Source organism: Musca vetustissima, unplaced genomic scaffold, assembly GCF_032173495.1.
Source record: "Musca vetustissima isolate MV318-11 ecotype Yass unplaced genomic scaffold, APGP_CSIRO_Mvet_v1 utg8237, whole genome shotgun sequence".
Lineage (NCBI taxonomy): Eukaryota > Metazoa > Arthropoda > Insecta > Diptera > Muscidae > Musca > Musca vetustissima.
Genome location: NW_026877906.1, coordinates 225,073 through 235,901, shown reverse-complemented (window position 1 = coordinate 235,901; position 10,829 = coordinate 225,073). Strand labels below are relative to the sequence as shown.

Here is a 10,829-nt window from a genome sequence, read left to right as displayed (position 1 = left end):
ATTAAAACTTCCACCATCACCTCTATTATAGACGAGCTGAAAGGAGTCTCTACAAACGAGCTGGCCTTGATTAATTATATATCTGAATACGTAAGCACCTGTTAATATCTAAGTGTAACTCCCAGGTCAACCACTCCTCTTGGATATAATATCAACTTCTCGTGTAAATATAAACAAGTACAAATTTTGTCATTTTTCACGCAAAAGTCAGGGTACATCTGCTTATTCTTTAGCCCGATCCCCTTGTGCACGTAAGAATTCGCTATGTTTGGGCCATAATTGCGGCCTCTGGAGCGACCAGACAATCAAACAAAAATAAAGTTCTTGGTCCATGTCATCCCTTAACCGATCTTTACCAAAAAACAAATAAAAATTTGTTGAAAAAATCCACGCCTTAGGGTCTATACATTTATTTTTGGAAAAATCCACCCTTTAGGATCTACCAAGGGTCTATAAATTTTTTTTTGGAAAAATTCACCCCTTAGGGCCTACCGAGGGTCTATAAAAATTGTTTAAAAAATCCACGCCTTAGGACCTAACAAGGGTCAATAAAATTTGTTGAAAAAATCCACGCCTTAGGACCTAACAAGGGTCTATAAAAATTGTTGAAAAAATCCACGCCTTAGGGCTTACCAAGGGTCTATAAAATTTGTTGAAAAAAATCCACGTCTTAGGGCTTACCAAGGGTCTATAAAATTAGTTTAAAAAATCCACGCCTTAGGGCCTACCAAAAGTCTATAAAAATTTCGTGAAGATCGGTCCGTAATTGTGGCCTATATCGTGTTTACAAATTATAATGGACAGACGGATGGACTGACACACATGTCTAGATCGACTCACCTAGTCGAGATATGCCGATCGGTATACTTAAAGGTGGATCTAGGACCAATAGGGACTACCAAGGTTTTATAAAATTTGTTGAAAAAAAAAATCCACCCCTTAGGGCCTACCAAGGGTCTATAAAATTTGTTGAAAAAAATCCACGCCTCAGGGCCTACCAAGTGTCTATAAAATTCGTTTTAAAAATGCACGACTTAGGGCCTACCAAGGGCCTATAAAATTTGTTGAGAATTGTTATTGAGAAAATAAAAATCCACCCCTTAGGGCCTACCGAGGTCTATAAAATTTGTTTAAAAAATCCACGCCATTGGGTCTATAAAAATTTCATGAAGATTGGTCCATTACTGTGGCCTATATCGTGTTAACAAATTATAATGGACAGACGGACGGACACATATGTCTAGATCGACTCAGCTAGTCGGGATATGACGATCGGTGTACTTAATGGCGAGTCTAGGACCAATATTTCGCGGCGTTACATAATCTTGAGGCTGCACAAAGCTATAATATCCTGACAACATAGTTGTGTACGGTATAAAAATCCAAGACTTTGAAAAAATATTTCTGAAATCAAAACTCTTTTTCTCCAATAGCTAAACATTGAAAAATCTCTTGACTTGGTTACACCACTTTAATTTTTTTTTTGCATTTCTGGTATTTCTGGCATGCACTTTGTCCATGCACCACATCACACCCTTTTACATGGGCCACCCCATGTCTAACACCCCTCAAGACATTCGACTCTATTTTAGTTTAGTTGCCATTCTCATCGTTACAACCAACCATCACTGCTGTTGCTGTAGCAGTTACTATTCTTGTTGTTGTTGCTGTCGTTTTTGCTTTAGTGGTTTATTGCAGTTGCTGTCGTTGAATAATATTTCTATGTTAAGTTTTCCGAGTAGAGGGACAAGTGTCAGCTTGTAAGTGTTGTTAATCCTTAGTGTTAGTTCGTGACCAGTCATAAGGGTTGCTGTTGCTGCAGCTACTACACAAGTCGATGATGTTGTTCTCGGAATGTCACATGGCATGTAATCGAAAGAGAGAGAAGTAATTTTCCTGTTACTAGCAATATGTGAGGAGGCAGGGAAGGGCTGTGAAAAATGTTTGTAATTTAAATAAACTAAATTTATAGTTCGAAATATATAAAAAAGGGATTTAAAAAATTGGTTATACATTATGAACAGTTCCTATAAACCAGCTGTTAATCTTAAATGGTATAATAGTCATTTTGAGGTAATAAAAAATTACGAACTTCAAAATGGAACTTCAATCAAAATTTACTTTTATCTTTAAACATAAGGAGCTGGGTGTACATCTTTTTCGAAAAATCCATTACAACAATCCCAAGTTTAATCAAGACTTACCAGAACTACGGCTATATTTTATAATAAATTATCATCAAGGACAGAACACTTACCTAAAAGAGAGAAATAAAATATTTATTAGTTACACTGAATGTAATATAATTTAATATATCGAAATTAATATATATATATATATTTACATGTCTGTAGGGGCGTTATCGAAAAAATAATTTATTTTTATTATTTATATTATTCATATTCAAAAAAAAAAAAAAAAAATTGGAGGAATGATCGAAGTTGACCGGCATGTTAGCAGTCGTAATATCGCCAAGAGCTAAAATCGTTGTAAACTGTTGTAAACAATTTACACAAAGCTGGATTCAAAAATAATCTCGGTGTCTGGTTGAACACCATTTAACAGAAGAAATTAGTATGGATCGAATTTCCATCTGCGAAGCCTTGGCCAAACTGAATGTGATAGACCCATTTCTTTAACGGATAGTGACTGGAGATGAGAAATGGTAAATATACGATAATCCTGTGTGAAAACGATCGTGGTCAAAGAGCGGTGAAGCACCTCAAACGGTGTCCACTGCACCATTTACATAAAATCGGCCAAAAATATATATGGGAGCTATATCTGAATCTCATCCGATTTTAACAGAACTTCACATATATCCGATTTTATGTAAATGATAAGTTACGTTGAAATCGGTTCAGATTTGGATATAACTCCCACATATAATTTCGTCCGATTTTATGTGAATGGTGCACCAATCTCTCAAGGTTGATCCGGACCTAAATCTGAACCGATTTTTCTACATTGAATAGGTTTCATCCTTGGGCCAATTAAGTGCCTGTGCAAACATAGTGCCTGTGCAAACATAGTGCCTGTGCAAACATATGCCTTATATTACAGTGAGTGGAGCAGGGTAGTCGGACAGTGCCGACCATACTACAATTACCATTTATCTATATTCCGACCCTGGGTAATATTTCGAGATATTTGCACAATCTTTACCGATTATATATAAACAGTTCCTCTGTGGCATCTTTTGGCCCTCTAAATATTGACCTTCATAATCGTAACAGTCATTTAAATTAGCTCGTCTTCCCCATAGAAAATTTGTGATCTTCGGCTTTCGTCCTCGAAATATCATCTGATCATCATTGAAAATTATTATCTGAACCTCATGCAAAATATCCTAGCCATCAGAACTACATTTCCGCTCTCTAGTGTGGTAACAGTAAAACTAAACAATATATGAATATATTGACCCTGCTAAAGGGTAAGTTAAGTATAACTCTTGCTTCCGGGTACGTGCATCAATATAATGGGTATAAAGTTATAGTATATAATATATACTATCACATTCTCGGCTCTATATCCTTCAGGCTTAAATATATACACAAGTCTGGATTCATTTGACCCGCTAAATATGGACCGTGATGTTCAGGTCATGTGGCCTCTAGAGTGACCAGAAAACAGACAGAAATAAAGTTTTTGGTCCATTTAATTCCTTAATAAAAACCTATAATTTCCAAAAATAGGTTCTTCTCTGTCCAGAATCCGTCCTATATACTAAATTTTGTGAGTGACGATGGGTCCATAACTGTAGCCTGTATCATGTTTACTAATTATAATGTTCAGACGGATGGACACACATGTCTAGATCGACTTATCGATATGATATCACAGCGGTTTATTAAAGGTGGGTCTAAAACCAATATTTCGCGGCGTTGCAAGCTCTTGGAACAACGCAAAGCAGTAGGATATACCAATTGGACGGGGTGGACTATGTTACCTACAGTAATCTACATAGTGGTTACAGCAGCAATTTAATCAATTTTAACAACATTTTCTTTCTAAAATTTCTAAAAAAAATGTTCCCTTCTACTATCGATTGTCTGCAATTAGGTATTTGATTTGCTAAGGGCATACCATGGTATAATAATAGAAGGTAACAGCAAGTGTTGTTGTACAAAAAACTATACAACAGCCACATGGAAATTTGTTATTGTAAGTTCTACTAGTGTCAATTCATTTGAAAGAAAAATGTAAACAAACAAACAAATTATCATCAAACTATTTTTAATTTTGAAAATGAAATATTTTCGAATCCTCAAAATAAAAATTGAAAAACATGAATGAAAATGTATCAAATTTATATTTCTATCGCTTCCACATCTTTCCTATAATTGAGCCATTGCCACTTATATGTGTAACACATATGAAAATGCTGGGAATAGCGAGTTATTCCTTGAAGAAAGATTTGCTTCCTCAAACTTTCCTAGCAGGCAGATTGAGTAAATTGAATACAAGAGCACATTTAATAAAGAACAATTTCAAATTGTATGCGTTCCCAATTTTCCTGTTTGGTGATTTTTAAAAACATAATTTGTCAAATTCATATTGACACTAGTATTACGTTGGAATCAAATCAGCTGGGATTTGCTGTTACCTTTTATAATTGTACCATGAGGGCATACAAAAACTGCTAGTAGACAATTTACAGAAAAGTACATTGGTGTGTGGCAATAACTTTGCAACCAAAGCCCAATAAACCCAATGGAAGCGTTCAGAAAAAATACTGAAAGAAGCACCCTTCGTTTCGCCAAATGTGAAGATTTTGTTCACTTCTTACCATAAGGTAGGACGATCAATGTGGTTTGCCAGTTAATGAGTTAATACCAAATTATTGGGTAAATACTCAAAATAGGGGTACCTTTGTATGGGGGCTACCAGCAAAGGTAGACATACATATATACATTTTTGAATGGACATTTGGTACCCAAAGAGAACCCTCTGTGCCAAATTACTGCCAATTTGGACGCAAAATGTTTCTAATAGACAAATAATACCTTAAATCGGAAGATACGGTTATATGGAGGCTATATCAAAACTTGGACCCAGCGACCCCATTTTCCATTTCAATATTACCTTGTAAGCAACATTTTGGCCGCCTATGTCAAGTGGTTCGGCAGTTAATGAGTTTATACCCAATTTTTGGTAAATACTAGGGTATTTACCCACGTCTTTAAAGTATCGTAAAACTATCCATTCTAAATCGATTTGATAACAGAAACCCGGAAATTGGGTGTAAGATGTTGTATTACCGATTCAATAAAGTAAATACTTGGGTATTTACTCGGTAAATGCCATCTCTACCAATTAGGAAAACTATCTTCACAAAACAATGCCTTAGAAACATGAAGAATTTAATGCGTGAGTATTTGAACCAAAATAAAATGAGCCCCTCTTCCCAAAACTGAAGATACCGATGAAAAGTGCAGATAGGTATTGCGATGCAGGAGGTATTGGCTGTACCAAAAAGCGCGCTTCTATCGGTTATTTTTTTGATCAGACCTAGGCTATACTTGTTCTCCGATTACTATTTCGAGGTGTTGCAAACTGAACCACAGCACTCAACCTTAATCAACTCCCTCGATTTTCGTAAGGACTACCTTTACATAAAAGACAATAATGCTTTAGATTTAATTAAATTAAAATATATTTTCAAAATTAAATTTTAAACTATACCTCCGACACAAATTAAATCACAAAGTCTACAACATTTTTGGCAGTTTTAAGTGTTTACAATTTATTTACAGTATGTATGTAAAACTTTTCTCAGAAACACATGATCATGATGATGATGACAATGATACTATATGAAGTACAGACATTTACATACAGATATACATCAAAAACAAAGTTTCTAATTGCATCAATTCAAAATTGATAGTTGCCAAAGATACTCCTCGGACAAGTTTTGAATTCCAAAAAAATAAAAATCTTTGTTTTTCTTTTGAATTGCCGTTTTTTGCAATTCTTTCTTCTGTTTAATTTGATTTCGTATATGTGTGGACTTAAAAAATAAACTTTAAGCTTAGTGTAATATATTTTAGTTTGTGTGACATACCAGCATGTACGCATAAATACATATTAGCACACATACACTCAAATAAAACAAATAACTTTTGGAGATTCACTTTTGTTTTTTGTTATTTTTCGGGGGAAGTTCATTGTGGAAAGAAAAAACAAAACTATTCAAATGTTTATTCATTCAATGAAACCATTTCAGATTTTCAGGGAGACCAACATCTAAGCATATCTACAATTAGACTTCACTTCACTTTCCCCTGCATTCGTATATTTTGTAAAATACATTTATGTGAATGTTGATGAGAATGTACGTAGTCGTATTTATGTGTGCATGTTTGATTCTTTGTTTGTTTATTCATATAAAACAAACTACATCCGTTTCGTTCGTTCGGGAATTTTTGTGTGTGTTTTTTTTTTCTTTTTTCGCAAAAGTTTTCGTTGTTTATGAATTCCAAAACTCGTTCGTTCGCCCGCTCGCTCTCTCCCCCGTTGCCTTTTTTACATATGAAATTGGTTTTATTGTCGGTTGAGAGGTTCAATTGCCACTTGGCGTTAGAAATGTTGCTGCTGTAACCACTGTCATTGCCGCTACTGTTGCCGCCAAAAGTTTAGCTGCCGCTGCTGTTGTTTCAACTTTATTCAAAACCAAAAAAAAAAAAAAAGCATAAATAAATCAAAAAAAAAAGTTTCCCAAATAAATGTTGAGAGTGTATTAAACTGTGCTACCAATAATTACAGAAATATTATTTTCATTCTGTGGGCTTATTGTAACTTTGTGTAGCCACACATATTGGACCACTTCTTACATTTTGTATACTGATCATATTTTATACCGCAACACATGGTTGCGGTATATTCCACATATGTTTACGAAAATTATCCAGACTCTATCTCATATATAGCAATCTCTATTCTTGCAGATGAAGTAATTGGGCGCCATGTCAGGGCTGCACGGCCCTGAATGGTGGAATTTATGGATCACCCATAATTTCCATCATTAGCATTATTTTGGATTCCAATGATTCGCCACCTTTTGCTCGTTTTTGGAAGTGCTTCACCCACACTGAATTGGTTGAATTATCAATAATCTCAAATAACGGTTCAGTCCCTTTTCGGCATTTTTATGGTTTCAGGCGCAATATCTCGCTCACCTTTTAGGTATTCTTTAGCCAGAACCCATCCTAAATGCAAAATTTCGCTACGATTGGTTTATAACTCTTCGGGCTTCACAAAGCTATAATAACCTGACAACATATTTCTATAGGGTATAAAAAGAAATATATAGTATAATAGAAATAATAGAATATATAGAATAAATAGAATCACATTCAGAATGGATATACGAGTATACATGTCCGTCCGTCTGCCTGTCTTTGTACAGCATTTATGATCCGAATTATATGAAATTTGGCACATCTCGTTGGCCCTAGGACGAACCCTATTAAAATTGGTTTGTCCGATTCCACAATAATTCTATCATGTCATAATGTTTGTTCGATTGAGACAAAATTAATGTAAAGTCCTGTTAAAATCGATTCAGCTTCCATATACAGGGTGAGATGAAAAAACTGCAATCAACCTCAGACTGCTGTCATTTCTAAGCCACTCGTCCGACAGCTTTTAAAGCATTTTGGTAAAAATTTTCCAGAAAAAAATATTCGTGATGGAATTCAAGCGTGATAATGTGATTTCTTTATATTTGGCTGGAAAACTACAAGCGGCTATCGTTAAAGTACTCCAGCATTTAAATGTGAATAAATCTTCTGTGTCTCGTACCATCACTCGTTGCCGTGATGCTGGTATCATAGCCCGACGTCAAGGAAGTGGACGGAAGAAAACAGCAACATCAGCTGAAATGGTTCGAAAAGTAAAGAAGTGACTTGATCGAAACCCGCGTCGCAATGACCGAAAAATGGCTCGTGAGCTGAACATATCGCAATATTCCATTCGGCAAATATTGAAAGTAAAGCCATTGAAATTCCAAAAAAGTGCATGAACCTACGCCGCAAAGAAAATAGACTCAAAAGAGCTAAAGAGTTGTTTCGCTTGGCCGAAAGTGGTAAACTGTCGAATTAGGTTTTCTCCGATGAGAAAACATTCATTGTCCAGCAGTTTGTAAACAAACAAAATTATCGTGTTTACTTACCAAAGAGGTCAGCTAAAAATGTGCACCTTCGTTTGGCCACCAGAACTCAAGGCCACCATAACAGCTGATCGTCGCTCTCCGCTCGTATTAATGGACCGTGTCATCAGAATTACTGCCGAATATTATGGCGAAAATAAAGTCTTGGACACGTAAACATTTTGGCCGCAAACTTTGGACATTCCAACAGGACTCAGCACCATCGCACTCAGCACGCGTCACCCAAGAATGGCTACAAAATGAGGTTCCTCGCTTCATATCCAGCGCACAATGGCCACCAAAATCTCCGTATACCAATCCGTTGGACTATTGTGTCTGGAGTATTTTGGAAAGCAAGGTTGGCACTAAAAAATGTGTCGATCACCTCAAGCAAGCGCTTCGCCGGGAATGGGCCAAAATACCGCGGAGCAACATTCGGGCAGCGTGTGACGGTTTCATTGTCCGCTTGAAGGCCATATTTCGTGCAAAAAGTCACCAATTCGAACAAATCTGAACTTATTCTAAAATTTTATGCTATTTCCGACATTTATTGCTTTCATTCAATAAAATTAAAAAAAAACATTAAAATTTATGGCTTTGGACTTTGTTGCAGTTTTTTTTTCTCACCCTTTATATTTTCGTTCGATTTTATGTAAATGATTGACACAAAATTGTGCACAACGTACCGCAATGGGTAATTTATGGCGATGTTTTTCTCAGCGTTCCTAATTAAGACTTAAATAATTGAGTTTTATTGGAATTAGTTCAGATTTAGATAGAGCACCCATATTTATTTTTGACCATTTTCATGTATATTGTTCGCCAAATAACCAAACTATGTCAAAATAAGATGCAATTTTGCATAGTATTCCCGATTTAAGTCTTCGCGATTGAAATTAAATTTTGCATTTCCGAATGAAATGTGTAAGTAGTGACACATATAGAACAATATCACATATCTAGTTTCGTCCGCTTTAAGTTAAGTTAATTACAACTATTGTCGTGATTGCTGATCGCACGAAATTGTTCGCAAGTTAATCAAATTTTTCAGTAAACTAATGTTTCATTTTACTGAAAACAACGCAATAAAAAAACAAAATTTGCAATGCTAAGATCAGAAATATGTATAGTAGTTCACGTAAAACCTCATAATGCGTCTTCACTACGAAATCCATTTTTTATGCACTTGAAATGTGCATCTACTATGTTTTCCAGCACTTCCACGTTCTAAAAACAAGTCAAACTGTGTAATTTCTGGTGGCAATTTGTTTTTACATACATATATTCCCAGCTTAGCTCGTGCATACTACTTTCCACAAAATTACAAAAAAATGCAACAAAACAAGCAACACAAATAAAATGTTTTTCAGCTTTTTTTTTTATTTTTGTTTTCTCATAATAAAAATAGAAAATATTACTCGAGTTAAGTTTTAGTTGCTGTCGTCGATGACATTGTTACCCGGCCATTCCTCCTCATTTACAACCTCTAGCAGATACAACAACAACTACTACAGTCGCTGCTACAATTGGTGTAGTTTTTGTTGTTGTTGTTGGTAGAACGACAATGACCGCATTCAGTGTGCCACAAGAACATCAGGTGCAAATGTTATTCCGCTGGTGTTTCCAAAAACTAAATACAAACGTGTTCAAGTGGAGATTAACAAAAACTACAACAATTGCAATTTCTGTTTCTGCTTTGTGTTCCAATTGGATTTTATGTCGCCACACCGCCACAATACACCCCGGCTGCAATTTAACATTAAACTATGCAACAACGACAACACTGCATCCTCCGACCTTCCTCAACCCCCCGGCACCCAAACCAAATGGTAGTTGGATTGGCTGCTGTAGTCAATTCAGCCGCCAGAGAACATTCAACACTCGAAAATGTCTTTCTGCGAATTGTGGTGGAACAATTGTTGTGTGTTAAATTCAATGCTGCTACTGCTACTGCTGTTGTTGCAATCGCATTTGGGAGTAACCGCAGTGCTTACTTTTCGGCGCTTACTAGCGTAAATTGTAATAAATTTAAATGTATAGTTTATTGTTAGTGTTGTCGTTGTTGTTGTTAGTTAGTTGCATTCTCGCATAACCTCATTTATGCTAATCCTCTCATCGTTTCTGTTTTTTTTCGTCTTCACCCCAACACCTCTGGAACAGCTGTAACTGGAGATGGTATCCAATGAGTAATGAACTGGTCGGACGTGCGCTTGTTACATGGCATTGCCATTTAATACCCCAACACTAATGAGATATGGGATGTTCGGTGTATAGATGGGATTTATCCTGATTATTATTATGTGGCAAATGAAATTGGAGTTTGTTCAGTGCATGTATATGTAGTTAGGAGCATGGTGTATGTAATAAATTTGGGACATTTGGGAAAATTTAATCTATAATTTAAAATCTATTCGAATAAATATTTTATTAATGACAATTGTAGAAATTATAACCCAATAGGAAAATAAAAAAATATAAAATATGGTTATAAATTGGGTTGAGCTAATTCGTAGTTAACACGAATTTGACATTGGTTCATAGTCAATAACAAAACCAGTAAGGAAAGTAGTAAAGTCGGACGGTGCCGACTATATGATACCCTTCACCACTATGGGTATATTAAACAGGACTATTAGCATGAAATTGGATGAAATAAAATATGTGATATTTATCTAAA

The 10,829-nt window shown here is 35.6% G+C and overlaps 1 long non-coding RNA gene across 1 annotated transcript; it reads left to right on the top strand.

Moving 5' to 3' along the window:
- The first annotated feature begins 8,234 nt into the window (after nt 1-8,234).
- On the top strand, nt 8,235-8,740 carry LOC133322587 (uncharacterized). The gene is made up of 2 exons (XR_009754058.1): nt 8,235-8,510; nt 8,582-8,740. It is a non-coding gene; the product is annotated as an uncharacterized LOC133322587 (long non-coding RNA).
- Nucleotides 8,741-10,829: the final 2,089 nt, after the last annotated feature.